The sequence below is a fragment of the Callorhinus ursinus genome, unplaced genomic scaffold (assembly GCF_003265705.2).
Source record: "Callorhinus ursinus isolate GAN/ISIS: 27379988/994484 unplaced genomic scaffold, GSC_fseal_2.0 scaffold6, whole genome shotgun sequence".
Lineage (NCBI taxonomy): Eukaryota > Metazoa > Chordata > Mammalia > Carnivora > Otariidae > Callorhinus > Callorhinus ursinus.
This window is the reverse complement of record NW_027397068.1, coordinates 8,913,280-8,928,112: the sequence shown is the minus strand read 5'-3', so window position 1 is coordinate 8,928,112 and position 14,833 is coordinate 8,913,280. Positions and strand designations below refer to the sequence as shown.

The 14,833-nt window shown below is 41.4% G+C and overlaps 1 pseudogene; it reads right to left on the bottom strand.

Annotated features, from left to right (window-relative positions):
- Nucleotides 1–13,421: 13,421 nt before the first annotated feature.
- LOC112814461 (small ribosomal subunit protein uS5 pseudogene) lies at nt 13,422–14,354 on the bottom strand (annotated as a pseudogene).
- Nucleotides 14,355–14,833: the final 479 nt, after the last annotated feature.

The following is a 14,833-nucleotide window of genomic DNA, read 5'->3' as shown; positions in this document are numbered from 1 at the left end:
CAAGCTTCTAGTTTAAACAAAAAAAATCCCATATGTAACTGACCTGCCTATCAGTTACCTGCATTGTAAAGGGCATGTTTTTTGCTTGAGTTCATTTTGGCATGACATGAGCAGAATTTCTGACCCTGGTGGAATACATTCTTCAGAGAAGGAGAGATGTAGTATCTCAATCAAAATTCCACTAAGCATGTTAAAGCATCCCCCAAATGCAACAAGAATAAAGATGGCAGAAAAGAAAACTTGAGAAGTAATAATACCGTCTGAAGACTTAACTCTGCAAACGTTACAAGGATACTCCCTGGTGTATTTGTTTGTGATGAGTCTCCACTTAAGTTGTCAGTTTTTGCCTCGTTGTTGGCTGATGAGAAAAATAATTCAGAATAACTTTTGGCCTGGAGAAATTAATGGGAAAACCTATCCAATGCCCTAAAGCTAAGCAAGAATAGTTATCAAGTATGCAAAATTTTAAAATACCATATTATGTGATAGGAATCAGAAAAAAATAGATGCCATACCTGTAATTGTAATAGCATGAAAACAGAATGACTTTTATCAGTGACAAATGAATGGTTTATTTTGGACGTGCTACAACTTAGTTTTATTGTTCACCCTTGGTTCAATTTTGAAATCACTAACCAGTACAAAAACTACAGGTATTTGAGGCTTTGATCCATGATTAACCCAAATAACTGTCCAGTTTCTGTTCAGATGGATTAAAATTAGAATGCTTTTTTTGGTGGCTATAGGATGCCATATGCCACCTGCTTTCTGTTTTGAAAAAAGACAAAGAAAAACTCTTGTTTTTGCTTGAAAGCTTTCATTGTTTCACTAGGCTTCAAATAATTTCCAAGAAAAAGATGCTGGCCTTTGGTGTATTTCAGCCATTTGGAATACACTGCAGAGACAGGACAGCTGAAAAATGAATCAAACCCAGCGGTGAAAACTATTACACTCCCACACTCCCCTTTATGAGACAATCTCTCAAATCTCTGAGTTGGTTTCTGGACTGCAATTCCATAATCCCACTGTGTAGGAAAAATACCAGATCTTGTAATGACCAGTTTATTTATTATATTTTAAGATTTATTTATTTATTTTGAGAGAGTGAGAGAGAGAGTACATGAGAGGTGGGAGAGTTAGAGGGAGAAGCAGGCTCCTCGCTGAGCGGGGAGCCCGATGCGGGACTCCATCCCGGGACTGCGGGATCATGACCTGAGCCGAAGGCAGTCGCTCAACCAACTGAGCCACCCAGGCGCCCTTGCAACGACCAGTTTAAACAAGGGATCATAGGAGTTGAAGTCAAAGCTGAGGGGAATGGTAGACTTTTATTTGAAATCTCATGGTGTGTCAGTTAGCTTTTCCTGAATAACAAACAACGTCAAAACTTAGTGCTTTAAAACGAGAGCCATTTATTCAGCTCACACTCCTTTGCATCGGCAGTTTGGGAGGTGCTGGGAGATTTTTCTGGTTTGGGCTGGCTCTCATTTACCTGCAGTCAGCTGTCGGTCAGCTCTGCTACTGGGGTCGGGTAGCCATAGGCTTGGGTGGTGGGGATCCCTGGACCACATGCCTTTCATCATCCAATAGGCTTGTTTGGGCTTTTTCAGATGGTGGTGGTGGTGATGGCAAGAGGGGCAGCCTCAGTACACAGTGCTTTTCAAGCCTTTGCTTGTATCATGTTTGTTAACACCTCATTGGTCAAAAAATGTCCCATGGCCAATCTCAGAGTCAAGTTTGAGGACACTCAAACTCACATGATAAAGGGGGGATGGATACAAGGAGAGGAAGCGTGTCTGGCTATTTTTCCAACCTGCTGCGTAGGATTTATTAAGTAAGACCAACCACTGAATCAGCTGGGGAGTCCTAGTTGTGTAATTTTGGCACAACGCAAAGCTGTCATTTAAAGAAATATTTCAGAGACGGGTCAAAGACAGGCTTGATGCTGCATTGTAGGCAGTTCTACTTTTAACTTTTTGAGGAACCTGCACACTGCATGTTAACTATACTGGAATTTAAAAAAAAAAGGCAGGCTTAATGAAAATAATAGTTATGTTCATCTGAAATCAGTGTTTTGTCCAAAACCTTTTGGGAATGTTGTTTGGATTATCAGACTTCATGGACATCAGGGAGAGGGAGTTATGAGCTCTCTCTGCTTGGAGTGACAGTACTGTAGGCTGCATTAGAAAGTGCTGAGAATCTTCGCTTAGGTTCTAGAATGGTTATCTTAGGCAATTCAGTGCAATCTATCCTAACCTTTTGTGTCTAGAGTTTTAGTAAAAGTATGTATTTTTAGCTTATGTGCTTCAAGTGTGTATATAATTATACCATGGATGACTTTTAGTGGAGGATAGTTGTAAAGACAAGTTAGAGATTCGAAAGGGTTGAAAATTATTGATTCACAGAGCTGAAAGAGGAAATTTTTCATCACTGCCTCATGTTAAGATGAGGCCAGAATGTGGCCTCTGTAGCTCATTTTTTTTTTTTTTTTTTGGAAAGAGGTAGAAGTTGCTCTTAGGTGATGAATTCATCTGAAAAAAAAAATGCAATCACCCCCCTGTCCTACCCCAGTCTACTCTACCCAAAACTTTGCTTTAGTATTTCAGAAAATTCAAGAGGTTTGCATTTATTTGGTCTTAAGAAAAGAAATTAATTTTGTTCTCATCATCTAAATAATTTGCACCAATACATGTAAGCTAAAGTTAAATTGTTTTCCCACTTAGTATTTCAAGTATGAACTTTCCTTTCTATATTAAAACTTCCCTAGGTAACATTCCTTGACTACTGCTCAGTGATTCTTTCCACATCTTTTTAAAAAAGTTGTCAATTTTCAGAGATTTTTTTATGTTTCTTTCTTGATATCACAGACTTTTTGCTCCAGAATTGGTTTGAGATGTCAAGCATGAATAAAATGCCAGATGCAGCACAGCCTCAGTAATTAACATTGCTTGGGAAGATTGATTTGAAGTAGTGAGAGGTTTGAACTCAAGCTACTTTGAAGAGAAAAATATTTACTGCATTGTGTTTCCCTTTGGATGTTTTAAAAACATTAAAAGTCAATAGTACCTGACTTGAAAGAATTCACAATTATTTTGAGACCCGCTTAGGAAAAATAACTAGCAAGAAAAGCTGTATGGCATAGCCAGAGGGAGCGGAATGGATCTGGAAATTCAGAGAGAAGCAACTCTATATAAATTAAATGACTAGGAAAAGAAATCTTTCTTCAAGGAGGCAGGACACGAGGTAGAACTTATAGGAAGTGGGGATTCTCAACAATGAAAGTAACTAAGGAATTGAGACCCTAGATCATAGCTGCTAGAGTCCTGAGCATGGAAAGTTTCTCGAATTTCTAGATTCTGCTTAGTTAGAATCCACTCCAAATCGTGAGTTCCTGAGGCACCAAGGACAGAAGGGGCAACCTGGGAATCAAACTGCAGGGGTGCCCAGGGGCCAAAAGCAGAGTGGTCTCATGGTAGTCAGGGATCATACTAGGGAGTAAAGGGAGCCAGGGGTGAGTACATAAATAGAGCCGGATTTAGGAGGGCCTTGAGTATCCAAGTGAGAATCTTGGATATGATTTATAAATACATTAGGAACTCAGAAATTCTTGCAAAGAAATATTGTTGAAGAGTAGAGCAGTGAACATATAGTTACTTGACTAAAGATGAGTAGGGAGCACTGAAGGAAGAGCCGGCCAACCTGTTCTTACGGCAAGAAAAGGGTAAGTAGAAACCTGCTCATTACTTAAGCACAATGGCAGTTGTTGAAATTTATTCTCTCTTGGTTCCTCAATTCTTCTGCAATCTTGTTAACTCTTGCAATTGCCTTGGTAATTACTTTTGCCTCTATGGTACTAGTGGAAGCTTCCGATTCTCCAGTTTGAACGGCACCATTTCAAATTAGTGGTGTCTGAATCAATAAAGCGTCACGTATGTTGACTAGTTAATCGTAGAATTCTGACAAGCTGGAGAACAGGATTACCTATTACACTTCCATCTCCACATTAACCACCCTGATTTCTGCTCTTATTGCCAAAAAGGTAGTATTATGGACTGAATTGTGTCATCGTTCCCCTGCCCCACATTCATATACCATGGAAGGCTTAACCCACAGCGTGACTGTTTTGGAGACAAGGCCTTTGAGGAGGTAGTTAAGGTTAAATAAGGTCATAAGGGTGGGGCCCTAATCCAACAGAATGGGTGCTTTTATAAGAGAAAAAGGCACCTGAGAGCTCTCACCTGGGGACATAAAGGAAAGGTCATTGAGGACACAGTGAAAAGGTGGCCATCCACAAGCCAGGGAGAGAGACCTCACCAGAAACTGAATTTTCCTACACCTTGATCTTGGACTTCCAGCATCCAGGATGGTGAGAAAATCAATTTCTGTTGTTTACGCCACCCAGTCTGTGATACTTTGTTATGGCAGCCCTGGAAAACTAACTCAGGTAGCCACCCTCAAAATGAACAACATGAGGGCCTGTGGGCTACAGCTTACGGCTGCCTATTAGCCTGCCTGTTGTCCATTCCAGGCATGTGGAGTATCTAGGCTTGCAGGTTTCTATTAGAATTACCCTAGAGAGTGTGAGGCCCCAGATCCTGACTTTGTCATCATCATGTACCTACAGCTCTCAAGTGTCGGGGGATCATATTTTGACAACACCTTGGCAAGGTCTATTGTAACTTTTGGTCATGGGTGAGAAATTCATGAGAAAACTTCTCTGAGGAAATCCATACTTTTATGTGGATGAGAGTAGTTATGCTTCTTAAACCAAAGTATTGATTTGCAGTCTCTAATTGAAGTTGGTGAGCGACTAATCTCTTGACTATATAGCAGGGACTGACACATCTGTTTGCATAACAGGTAGATTGTTATTCGGTTGATTGGCATTATTTGATATATGCCAACAAGCTCTTTCTCTGGAACAAATTTGTGTTGCAATTCGTATTTGTATAATCGTTGGTTTCCAGGCAGAATCAGTATGGTTTTGAAAGGTGATTCTCACCTGTGTTTTCTAGATCTCTTTCAGGTTTTCCATTCCCTTCAAAATCAATTTGTGTGATTCTAAGGTTAAATGTGGTCGGCCAGAAACTATTTTTGTGCCAGAGGATGCATAATAATAATATCACTTCCTTCCCTTGCTCCCTCCCTCCCTTCAAAATTGCTACTTGTTTTTAATCTCTTTGCCATAAAAAAAATTAATTCAAGCGCAACCCATTAAGATGTCTTGTTTTCAGGTTTTATAAAATTTTTATTTTAGTAGGATAGCTACTGTAGTTTCAAATCGGTTCTGCTCATTTGGAATCTAAGCAATTTGGCCTGGCCTGGTATGATTGTAATCTAGAAGTGGTGGTCTCTGTGGCTCGTGCCCAAATGCTAGCTCTTTCTCTTGTGGAGCTCTTCATTGGTTTTTCAGACATCCCTCCCTCTCCCCGGCCAAGAGCCTTCAACATTTCCCTGAAGTTGGTTTTATGTTCCCTGGCTACCCCCTTGCAATGTCCACTCTTGTCTGTGCCATGCAGTGTGTTTCTGTGTGGCTCAGCTCACCTCTCTAGCAGTCCTCTGAGGCGGCGTCCCTCACAGGTCATTCAAGCCTGACTCTCTTCTGCTTGGCCCACTATGAGTGCAAGTGCCGCGTTTTCTCTTTGCCCCTCTAGTCAAAAGTCTCTCCAGCCAGCCTCTCACCTTAAGCTTCTCTAGATAATACCAGGCCCCAGAATGTTCACTCTCCAAGCGCAGAGGACACAGGTTAAACTCTGTCCCACGGTTACCCAGGTCTGATGCTCAGCAATGTTCTCCTGGGGCTCCCTTCCTCGTTGTCCATCCTTCATTTTCCCAACAAACACCTGTGTTCTCTCTGAGCAGTTTCTGAAAGCCCTATCCTTATGCCAGTGGCAGGGGGTGGCAGGCCTCTAGTGGGGTTGGGTGAAAATGCATAACACTCAGAGTTCTGTTCAAGGATTCACCAACAACCTTAAATCACTTACCGGGCTTGCTTTCCTGTATCCTGGCGATTGGTGATATGCTAAGGATTGTAGTTTTCTTTTTGGGGGGATGCTTCTTAGCCAGTCCTATATGGGTATTTGGCACATCTCTTTAATATGTAGGGATACATGACACCTATTAGTTTCAGCTGAGATGCAGAAATGTCCCGTTTAACATCCCCATTTTAAGAAGAATGATTGGAATTGAGAAGGGGAGGAAAATGTTATAGGATTAGTCAAAATGAAATCTGAATGTAAGTCATCAACAACTTATAATCAAATTAGAATAGTGTAACAGAAAAGTATATTTTAGAATTGTGAGCATCGCAACGCATGTTACTGGGTACAGTTAAAGATAAATCGTAAGTATACCATATGCTACCTTAGGCACCTTTTTTATTATGAGAGCTCTTTATAGGGCACACACATGAAGCGCCAAACTACAGGGAACATATTAGAGAGTACAACTTAGCAGAGTGTTCACATTAGTAGTGCAGCATTTGATTCTTGGGTTTAAATGTCACATCTAAGAATAATGTGATTGTAAATTGGGTTTATAATTAAATATATGCAAATGAATGATGAAATGCACCCAAATGTTGTAAACAGCTGGGAAAATTTGATAGAACAGTAGCAGGTATTCTTTTGATTCTTTTAAAATAAATTTTTAGATGTGCAGGTCTGTGATTCTTGGTGATTAACATAACATAATACAAAATAATAAAAATAATAAATTTTTATTTTAGAACAGTTTCACATTTACAAAAGAGTTGCAAAGATAACACAGATCGTTCTTGTGTACTCAGTACTGAGTTCGGTACTGAGGTTCTTTTATGGTTAACATTTTATATTTGAATGATACATTTGTCACAATTAATGTATATATAATGTATATAATTTTTACATATATTATTGTTAACTAAGGTCAATGCTTTATTCATATTTTGGTGGTTTTTAACCCAATTTTCTTTTTCTGTCTCCAGATCCTGTCCAGATACCACATTACATTTAGTCATCATGTCTCCTTAGGCTCCTCTGCTGTGACAGGTTTCTCAGAATTTCTTTGTTTTTGATGACCTTGACAGGTTTGAGGATTATTGCTTAGATGTTTGGTAGAATGTTACTCAATTCGGATTTCTCCCAGTTAGATAGGACATACGGATTTTGGGGAGGCTGACCACGGAAGTAAAGTGCCATTCTCATCACATCATATTGAGGGCACATGACTTATCACTGTTAACATTAGCCTTGATCATCTGGCTGAAGTAGTATTCGTCAGGTACAGTTATTTTTTGTTCCCCTTTCCGTACTGTCCTCTTTGGGAGGGGGTCACTATGCATGGTCTACACTTAAGTGATGGGGAGTTATGCTCTATCTCCTTCAGGGGACACTATCCATATAGATGATTTCGAATCCTATATGGTAGTTTTCCTATTCTCTCTCATTTTTAATTTAGTCAATAATTTATTTATATCATTAAGGATTTATGGATATTTATTTTATACTTTGGGCTAGGATCCAATGCTACATTACTTACTTTGTTCCTAAAATTGTTCCAGCTTTGGCAATTGAGAACTCTATCAGTGGACTACAGTGTCTCTTTGACACAGCCGTATCATCGTGTTTTTTGAGGACACCCTTGCTTTCTGGAACTACAAGATGCTTTAAATTCATCTCATATATTTCCTGCCCCAGCCCTAGAATCAGCCATTTTTCTAAGGAGCCCAGTTCCTGTAATTGGAGAATGGTCTCGAAAACCAAGGTCTGGGCACTGAATGTGCTCATTGTTCCTGGGGGGCTAGTTGTATTTTTAAACTTTGGAATTTCCATGGTATCAGGAAAGAAGTAAACAGTTGTGATGGTTGTACACGTGGTCTGTGTGGATCATAGATCAACAAAGAAATTTCCAGCAACCTTGGTACCTGGAGCACAAAATCTGAGAGAGTTTTTAGATTAAAAGTTGAAGATCTTCTGGGCAATTAAGGATTGACTTTCTGGGCTGGGGGTGAAGACTTTTGTTTTGAGAAGTAGGAAATGTTCCAAATTTCAGGAGATGAATTTCCCGAGATTGAGAAGGCATAGAAGTACCCATTTCCATGATATTGGAGTCCTGCATCCTACTTGTATATAGACCTCGAGAGGTGGCAGAACCTTATATGGTGCCTGTGTGGGTAGCCTACTATGTGTGGGGGACTTGGGTGCCTCAGAAGTCCCCACAGCAGAGTTGGCACCAGGAAAACATAGTGACAGTGGGACAAGACATCTTCAGTGGTCTATATCATCTGGGACAGGAGAAGGGCCTGAGAATAAGGGCTTTCTCTCCTGTCTTTCTGGAGTTCACAAGCCCTGAGTTCACTTACACTTCTCTTGTGGGTTTATTCCAAACAGCAATATTTATTTCTTTTTAAAAAGTACAAACCAGCCAGCCTAAACTTTAGGAAGTGTGTCTATATACTTCTGTTTCAGTTCCACCAGTTTCCTGTTTTCTATGTGCCTTTTTTTGGGGGAAACATATCTAACAAACATTGAAACCACAGATAAATGTGATTGCTAGAATGTCCCCAAGTTCGGCCAACTGGAACAAGGTCAGGAGGTTGGGGGTAACAAGAGAAATTAAAATCAAGTGGAGCCTGGTTACTATTGCTGCATAAGAAATCACCCCAAACACATTGGCTCAAAACAGCATTTTATTTGCTTACAATTTGGGAGCAAATACTTTAAGAAGGGCTTGGGGAGGCAGTTTTAGCTTGGAATGTCTCACACATTTGCTTTCAGGTGTCAGCTAGGACTGCAGTCATTAAAGACTCAAGTCGACTGGACACATAATGGCTCACTCTCCTGGTGGCTAATGATAGCTGTCAGCAGGGAGCCCATGAGGAGCTGTCAGTTGGAGCACTGGCGCCTGAGCTCCCCAGCATGGTGATCTCAGAATCGGTAGATTTCTTACATGTGGTGGCTAGCTTCACCGGAGTGAGCATCCCAGAAGGACCAGGTAGAGAATTGATGGTCTTTTCTTACTTAGCTGAGGAAGTCAGAGTACAATTTATTCCCACTCTATTGATCTAGGCAGTCACAAACACATCTAGATTTAAAGAAAGAGGACATATACCCCACCTTAAGGTGGGAATAGTATATAATCTGGGGACTAGATTTTAAAATTGCCGTAAGCAATAAGTGTTTCCAACTTTAAATATATTTCTTACCCTAGTCTGTGTGTGTCTATCTATTGTTTGAATTTTGATTTTGAATGTCATAGAACAATTTTCACTTGTCTCATATCTTTGAAACATGGGTTCAGGGGTGAGTCATAAGAGAGACAAGGCAGTGGATGGCTTGGCAGGTGTAACTCAGGGGGTGTGCACAAGGCATGGCAGTGCATGAGGCTTGGTGAAGAGCACAGGTTCTGGTGAGCCCCAGCTCTGCCACTTGCTGGCTATGTGGCAATGACCAAGCGACTTAATGTCTAGAAGTTGACATTTTTCTTATCTGTAAAATGAGGATAGTTGTAGTCTTCATTCATTAATTTATTCAGGCAATTATTGAGCACCTATTTTGCACCAAATTTACAGCATTGTAGTGAGAATTATTCATGAGAAGCACTTGTAACAGTGCCTGGAACATGGCTACAACTCAATAAATGTTTTAATTATTACTATTATTATAGGTAGTAGTAATATTTTGGCAACATGATGTAGATGAGGAGGTAGATGAACCTGCGATTCAGACTGACACCCACCCAGTAGGCCAGAGGAACCAGCATTATGGTCAACATGAACTGTGGAGCTGTTCCTAAGGTTGATAAAATTCTGTTTCAGGGAAGGAGAAGGCTAGTATTAAGGTGATCTGGGTGTTTAGTGCATTCATTCATATTTTTCTATTGCTTGCACTTCTAAACATGGTGTCTCTCAACATTTGATAATTTACATTTTTTTAAAAGAATTATTTATTGGGCGCCTGGGTGGCTCAGTCGTTAAGCGTCTGCCTTCGGCTCAGGTCATGATCCCAGGGTCCTGGGATCAAGTCCCACATCGGGCTCCCTGCTCACAGGAAGCCTGCTTCTCCCTCTCCCACTCCCCCTGCTGTGTTCCCTCTCTCGCTGTCTCTCTCTCTGTTGAAAAATAAATAAAATCTTTAAAAAAAAAAAAAAAAGAATTATTTATTTATTTGAGAGAGAGAGCCGGGGCGGGGGGAGGCAGAGGAGAGGGAGAGAGAGAATCTCAAGCAGACTTCTTGCAGGGCATGGAGCCTGATGTGGGGCTCGATCCCACCACCTGAGCTGAACCCAAGAGCTAGCTGCTCAACCGACTGAGCCACCCAGGCATCCTGATAATTTAATTTTAACAATTCTGTTTTTCTGTGTCAATTTCAGTAATATATTGTTCAATAGACCATCCTTATAGAATCTGGTGTAGGAAAACGTAAATTAAGAACAAAATTCACAGCCTACTTATATTACTTTGTAGAGCAAAATTAGGTATAACTAGCTGATGTCATAATTTCTTAGCATTCCAAATGCTGACTCCAGTGACAGTTTGTTTTTGGTTTATTTCATTCCCTAAATGTTTTTGATACATTCTTATATTCTGGATATTCCTTTATTTACTTATTTTTATTCCCAAAGTCAACCTTTCTAGTGTTCAGGCATATTATAAAGTAGATTAGTAGGCTAGGCAGAAATAACTCACCTTGCACATTGGATGAAAACATTACGGCCAGTAGAGGGCATCAAGGAATTGTCTCAAGTACAGGTTTTGATAACACAAAAATATTGGTGTTTTAATTGCCGAACATTTTCAGCCAAAGCTTCTATACAAAAATGACTCCATGATATAAATGTGTTCAAAGCGTCATGGTTACATTACTGGTGATAATTTGGGTCTTGGTCACATAGACATGCCTTAGTTATACATTGTGAAGTAAGAGGAGCTCTTAACTCATGTCAAAATGGAAACTGTTGAATTTTGACATTCTTAGGAAAAATATAAAAGGTTAAATTTCAAAATAAATAGTGTAATTTCTAACTTTCAAAATAGGTATATACAGCCCCTTAGTGTCTTCATTTCCTCATCTTTTAAATGTGGGAGACTGAAGAAGTACTCTCCAAGGTCTTTTCCAGCTCTATCATAATGTGATGGCAAGTCTTCCTTCATCTTCTGGGAGCAGCAGCTCGAAAGGGAGAATTCAGATGCATCCTTATCTCTCAGCCACTGGAGGGCTCCCGACATCAGATCAGAACTTGGATTAAAAGTACTATGTGGTTTGTGGACATTATGTGTCTGATTTCTTAGCGTTCTTAATCAAATTAGAGCCCCTCATTGCATTGTTAGGGAGTTTTAGAGACTTTCTGATTTCGTTTCCCATCCTGTTCAATCTCTTTCTCTCTTCTTCTCCCTCCTTCCCTTCTCTCTCCCTCTTTCCTCTCTCTCTGGTTTTGGGGCTCACCAAGCACCTTTTTGAGTATTAGGACATTTAATTTTCAGCACAAGCAGGTAGAGGGGCAGACGGAGAGGGAGAAGCAGACTCCCCACTGAGCAGGGAACCCGACTCTGGGCTGGATCCTGGGACTCCAGATCAGGACCTGAGCCGGAGGCAGATGCCTAACGGACTGAGCCACCCAGGCGCCACTTACCCTCATTTTTATAGATGAAGAAACTGAGGCTCTGCGAGAGGTTAGACAACTTCCTGATGTCACTCATTAATTTTGGGATGGAAATTGAAGTCCAGGCTTTCTTGCCGCATGTTCAATATTCTTTTGAGTCTACCAGAGTAAGTCCACACTTAATTCCAAATATGTTGTTTGCTAGAAGTAACTTACTACAGTACAATTACTCATGAATATATTTTCAAGAATCATAAGATTCCAGAGGTGGAAGGAATTAGCTGTTCTAATTCCTCATTAGCAAAAATGCTGATGTCTCTGAGCATATCTCTGTCCTTCATTTCATCTTGTCTCTTGTGTTGGTCTCATTAGCTCAGGCTCCTCCACATAGCAGAGAATATGGCCACTGGGTTCCTATTTTTATAATTCTCAGGGGCTGAAAAAAACTAAGAAAGGACTTTGGCCTCCTGGAGCCACATGAAATCCAAACTCCTGAAAGAACTGTTTCCAGAGAAACAGAGGTAAAATGGTTTTGGAGCAGGGGCTGTTGGCCCAGGGTGGGTGCCTCAGGGAAGATCTGTGGGCGGCTCCTTTATTGGAGGCGAGTCGATGAATGCAGCCAAGAGCAAGTGTAGACAAGGCCCCGAGAATTTAATGATGTTAAGGATTGATCTTCAGAAGTATCCTATAAGACATATTTTGGTTACCAATATAACAAAAGCCAGGGAAAACTATGCAAAACTATGATTCCTGGCTTTTCTTGACATGCGTGATGTACCTCCTACCTGGGGCTCATCCCCTGCACTGAGGCATTTACCAGGACACACAGGGTTCAGAAGAACAGCTTTCTGAAAGGTAACAAGCTCACAGAATATGATCTCATAGAGCTCTGGAAGCGAGGCGAGCCATTTTTTAGGATGCTGACTTAGGTAGACATTTAAATATCTTCTGTTAATGATACAGGTATAAATTATGGAACTTAAAGACACATTTTAGATGTTATACCATATTAAAATGCAAAGTAAAGAGCACTTCCTTAGGGAAGAATCTTTCATTGATGTCTCCAGATTCCCTGCTTTATGTTTCTGTGTCTTGCTGTTGCATTTGTTAGGATTCTGGGTTTGCAGTATCCAATATTGTCAGATGTGAAGCAGCCTAACTAAATAAACAGGAGCAACTTCCTTCCTTTTTCCATTTCCTTTCCATTTCTCTTGGCCTATTATTTATTTATTTATTTATTTATTTATTTATTTATTTATTTAAAGATTTATTTATTTATTTGAGAGAGAGAGTGCGAGCAGGGAGAGGGGCATAGGGAGAGGGAGAGAATCCCAAGTAGACTCCCCGATGAGTGTGGAGCTGGGTGTGGGGCTCCATCCCACAACCCTGAGATCATGACCTGAGCCAAAATCAAGAGTCCAACACCCAACTGACTGAGCCTTTTTACATAAGGATTAGTTGAGTAGATGTGAGCCTATGGGATAAAGTGCTTTTATTTATAGGATGGTCAATAGAAGCATAAAAGCACATGGAAAATTATTTAAAAAGTACTGGTATAACTTAATTTGGGGCCAGGTGTTAAATATGAATTCCTCTACATTGTGCTGTGATCAAAAAAATGAGAACCTGAGAGATGAGGTAAGTGCTCTGTCCTGGCTCTTGTCCTCTATACTTTTGGAGCTCAGCTTCTACATTTCTGCTTGCGGTCCCAAGTGTGGGTACTCTCATCCCCATTATCTTCTGTCCCAACTTGCTCAAAGATCAGCTCAGATTTTGTCTTTCAATCCCATCAGAATTCTGCAGATCTACATGTATTGTGCTTGTTATTTCTTTTTCTGTTCTTTTTTTTTTTTTTTCAAGTTTTAGTTCACTTTATTTTTCTTGTATAAAACTAGGTGGTGGCCGCAGCTGGAGCCTGGGTCCTCTGCATGGAGACTGGTGTGGGTCTTCACAAGATGATCAGTGAATTCCTGATATGGAGACTTGGTGAACACCGTCTCCTCCCAGAGGTCAGGGGTGCGATAGCTGTAAGTCTTGGAGATGGCAGCAAAAGTAGCCTTAGCGAAGTTCCCCAGGGTGGCAGTGCAGCCTCTGGCTGAAGTGTAGCAGTCGTCGATACCGGCCATCATCAGTAGCTTCTTGGGCACAGGGGCTGAAACAATGCCAGTGCCTCTGAGGGCGGGGATGAGACGCACCAGCACAGAGCCACAGGGGCCAGTCACCTTGCATGGGACGGTGTGGGGCTTGCCGATCTTGTTCCCCTAGTAGCCTCGCCTCACCGGGACGATGGAAAGCTTGGCTAGGATGATGGCCCCACGGATGGCATTGGCGACCTCCTTGGAGCACTTGACACCCAGGCCGACGTGTCCGTTGTAATCTCCGATGGCAACAAACGCCTTGAACCTGGTCCGCTGGCCAGCACGGGTCTGCTTTTGCACAGGCATGATCTTCAGAACCTCATCCTTGAGGGATAAGAAATCAATGATCTCAGATTCCTTGATAGGCAGAGAGAAAAGATAGATCTCCTCTAGGGACTTGATCTTCATGTCCTTGACCAGGCGGCCCAGCTTGGTGACGGGGATCCACTCCTTGTCCTCGGCCTTGCCTCCACGAGCTCCGCGGCCTCGACCCCTGCCCCGACCACGGCCGCGACCGCGGCCCCGGATGCCGCTGCTGAAGCCTCGGCGGAAGCCGCCGCGGCCTCCCATTCCGGGGCCCCCGGCCCCCCCGGGCCCTCCGGGCCCTTCCGCAGCACCGGCGTCATCCGCCATTTGGTGTTCTCTCAGAAAAAGTCTTTTTCTGCTCTTAATTGCCATTGCTCAAATTATGAAATGTGGGACATGCAAGAGGTGTCATTCTTCTTCCAATTTCTCTTCAAATGGCTTTGGATGAAGATGCCCTAGACCATGTTACATGATTCTATGCCATGCAGGGTTTGGTCCCTAGACCAGCAGCATCAGCATCACTTGGGAAATTGTTAGAAATGCACAATCTCAGGTCCTACTTCAGACCTTCCATATTGGAAGTTGGAGAAATATTGCTCGTCACTGTACTTTAACCCACTGTATTGAAAATGCTACTTAAATTAACTCTTCCATTAGACTAAATTTTAATTTAGGAAAAGAATCTGTATTATTTAGTTCACCATTGAATATCTGGGACCTAGCATAATTCCTGGCAGATAGTAGGTGCTCAGTAAATGTTTGTTAAACGATAAATGAATTGAATACCTGCTTGAGGAAGGGTTGTTTGCTTA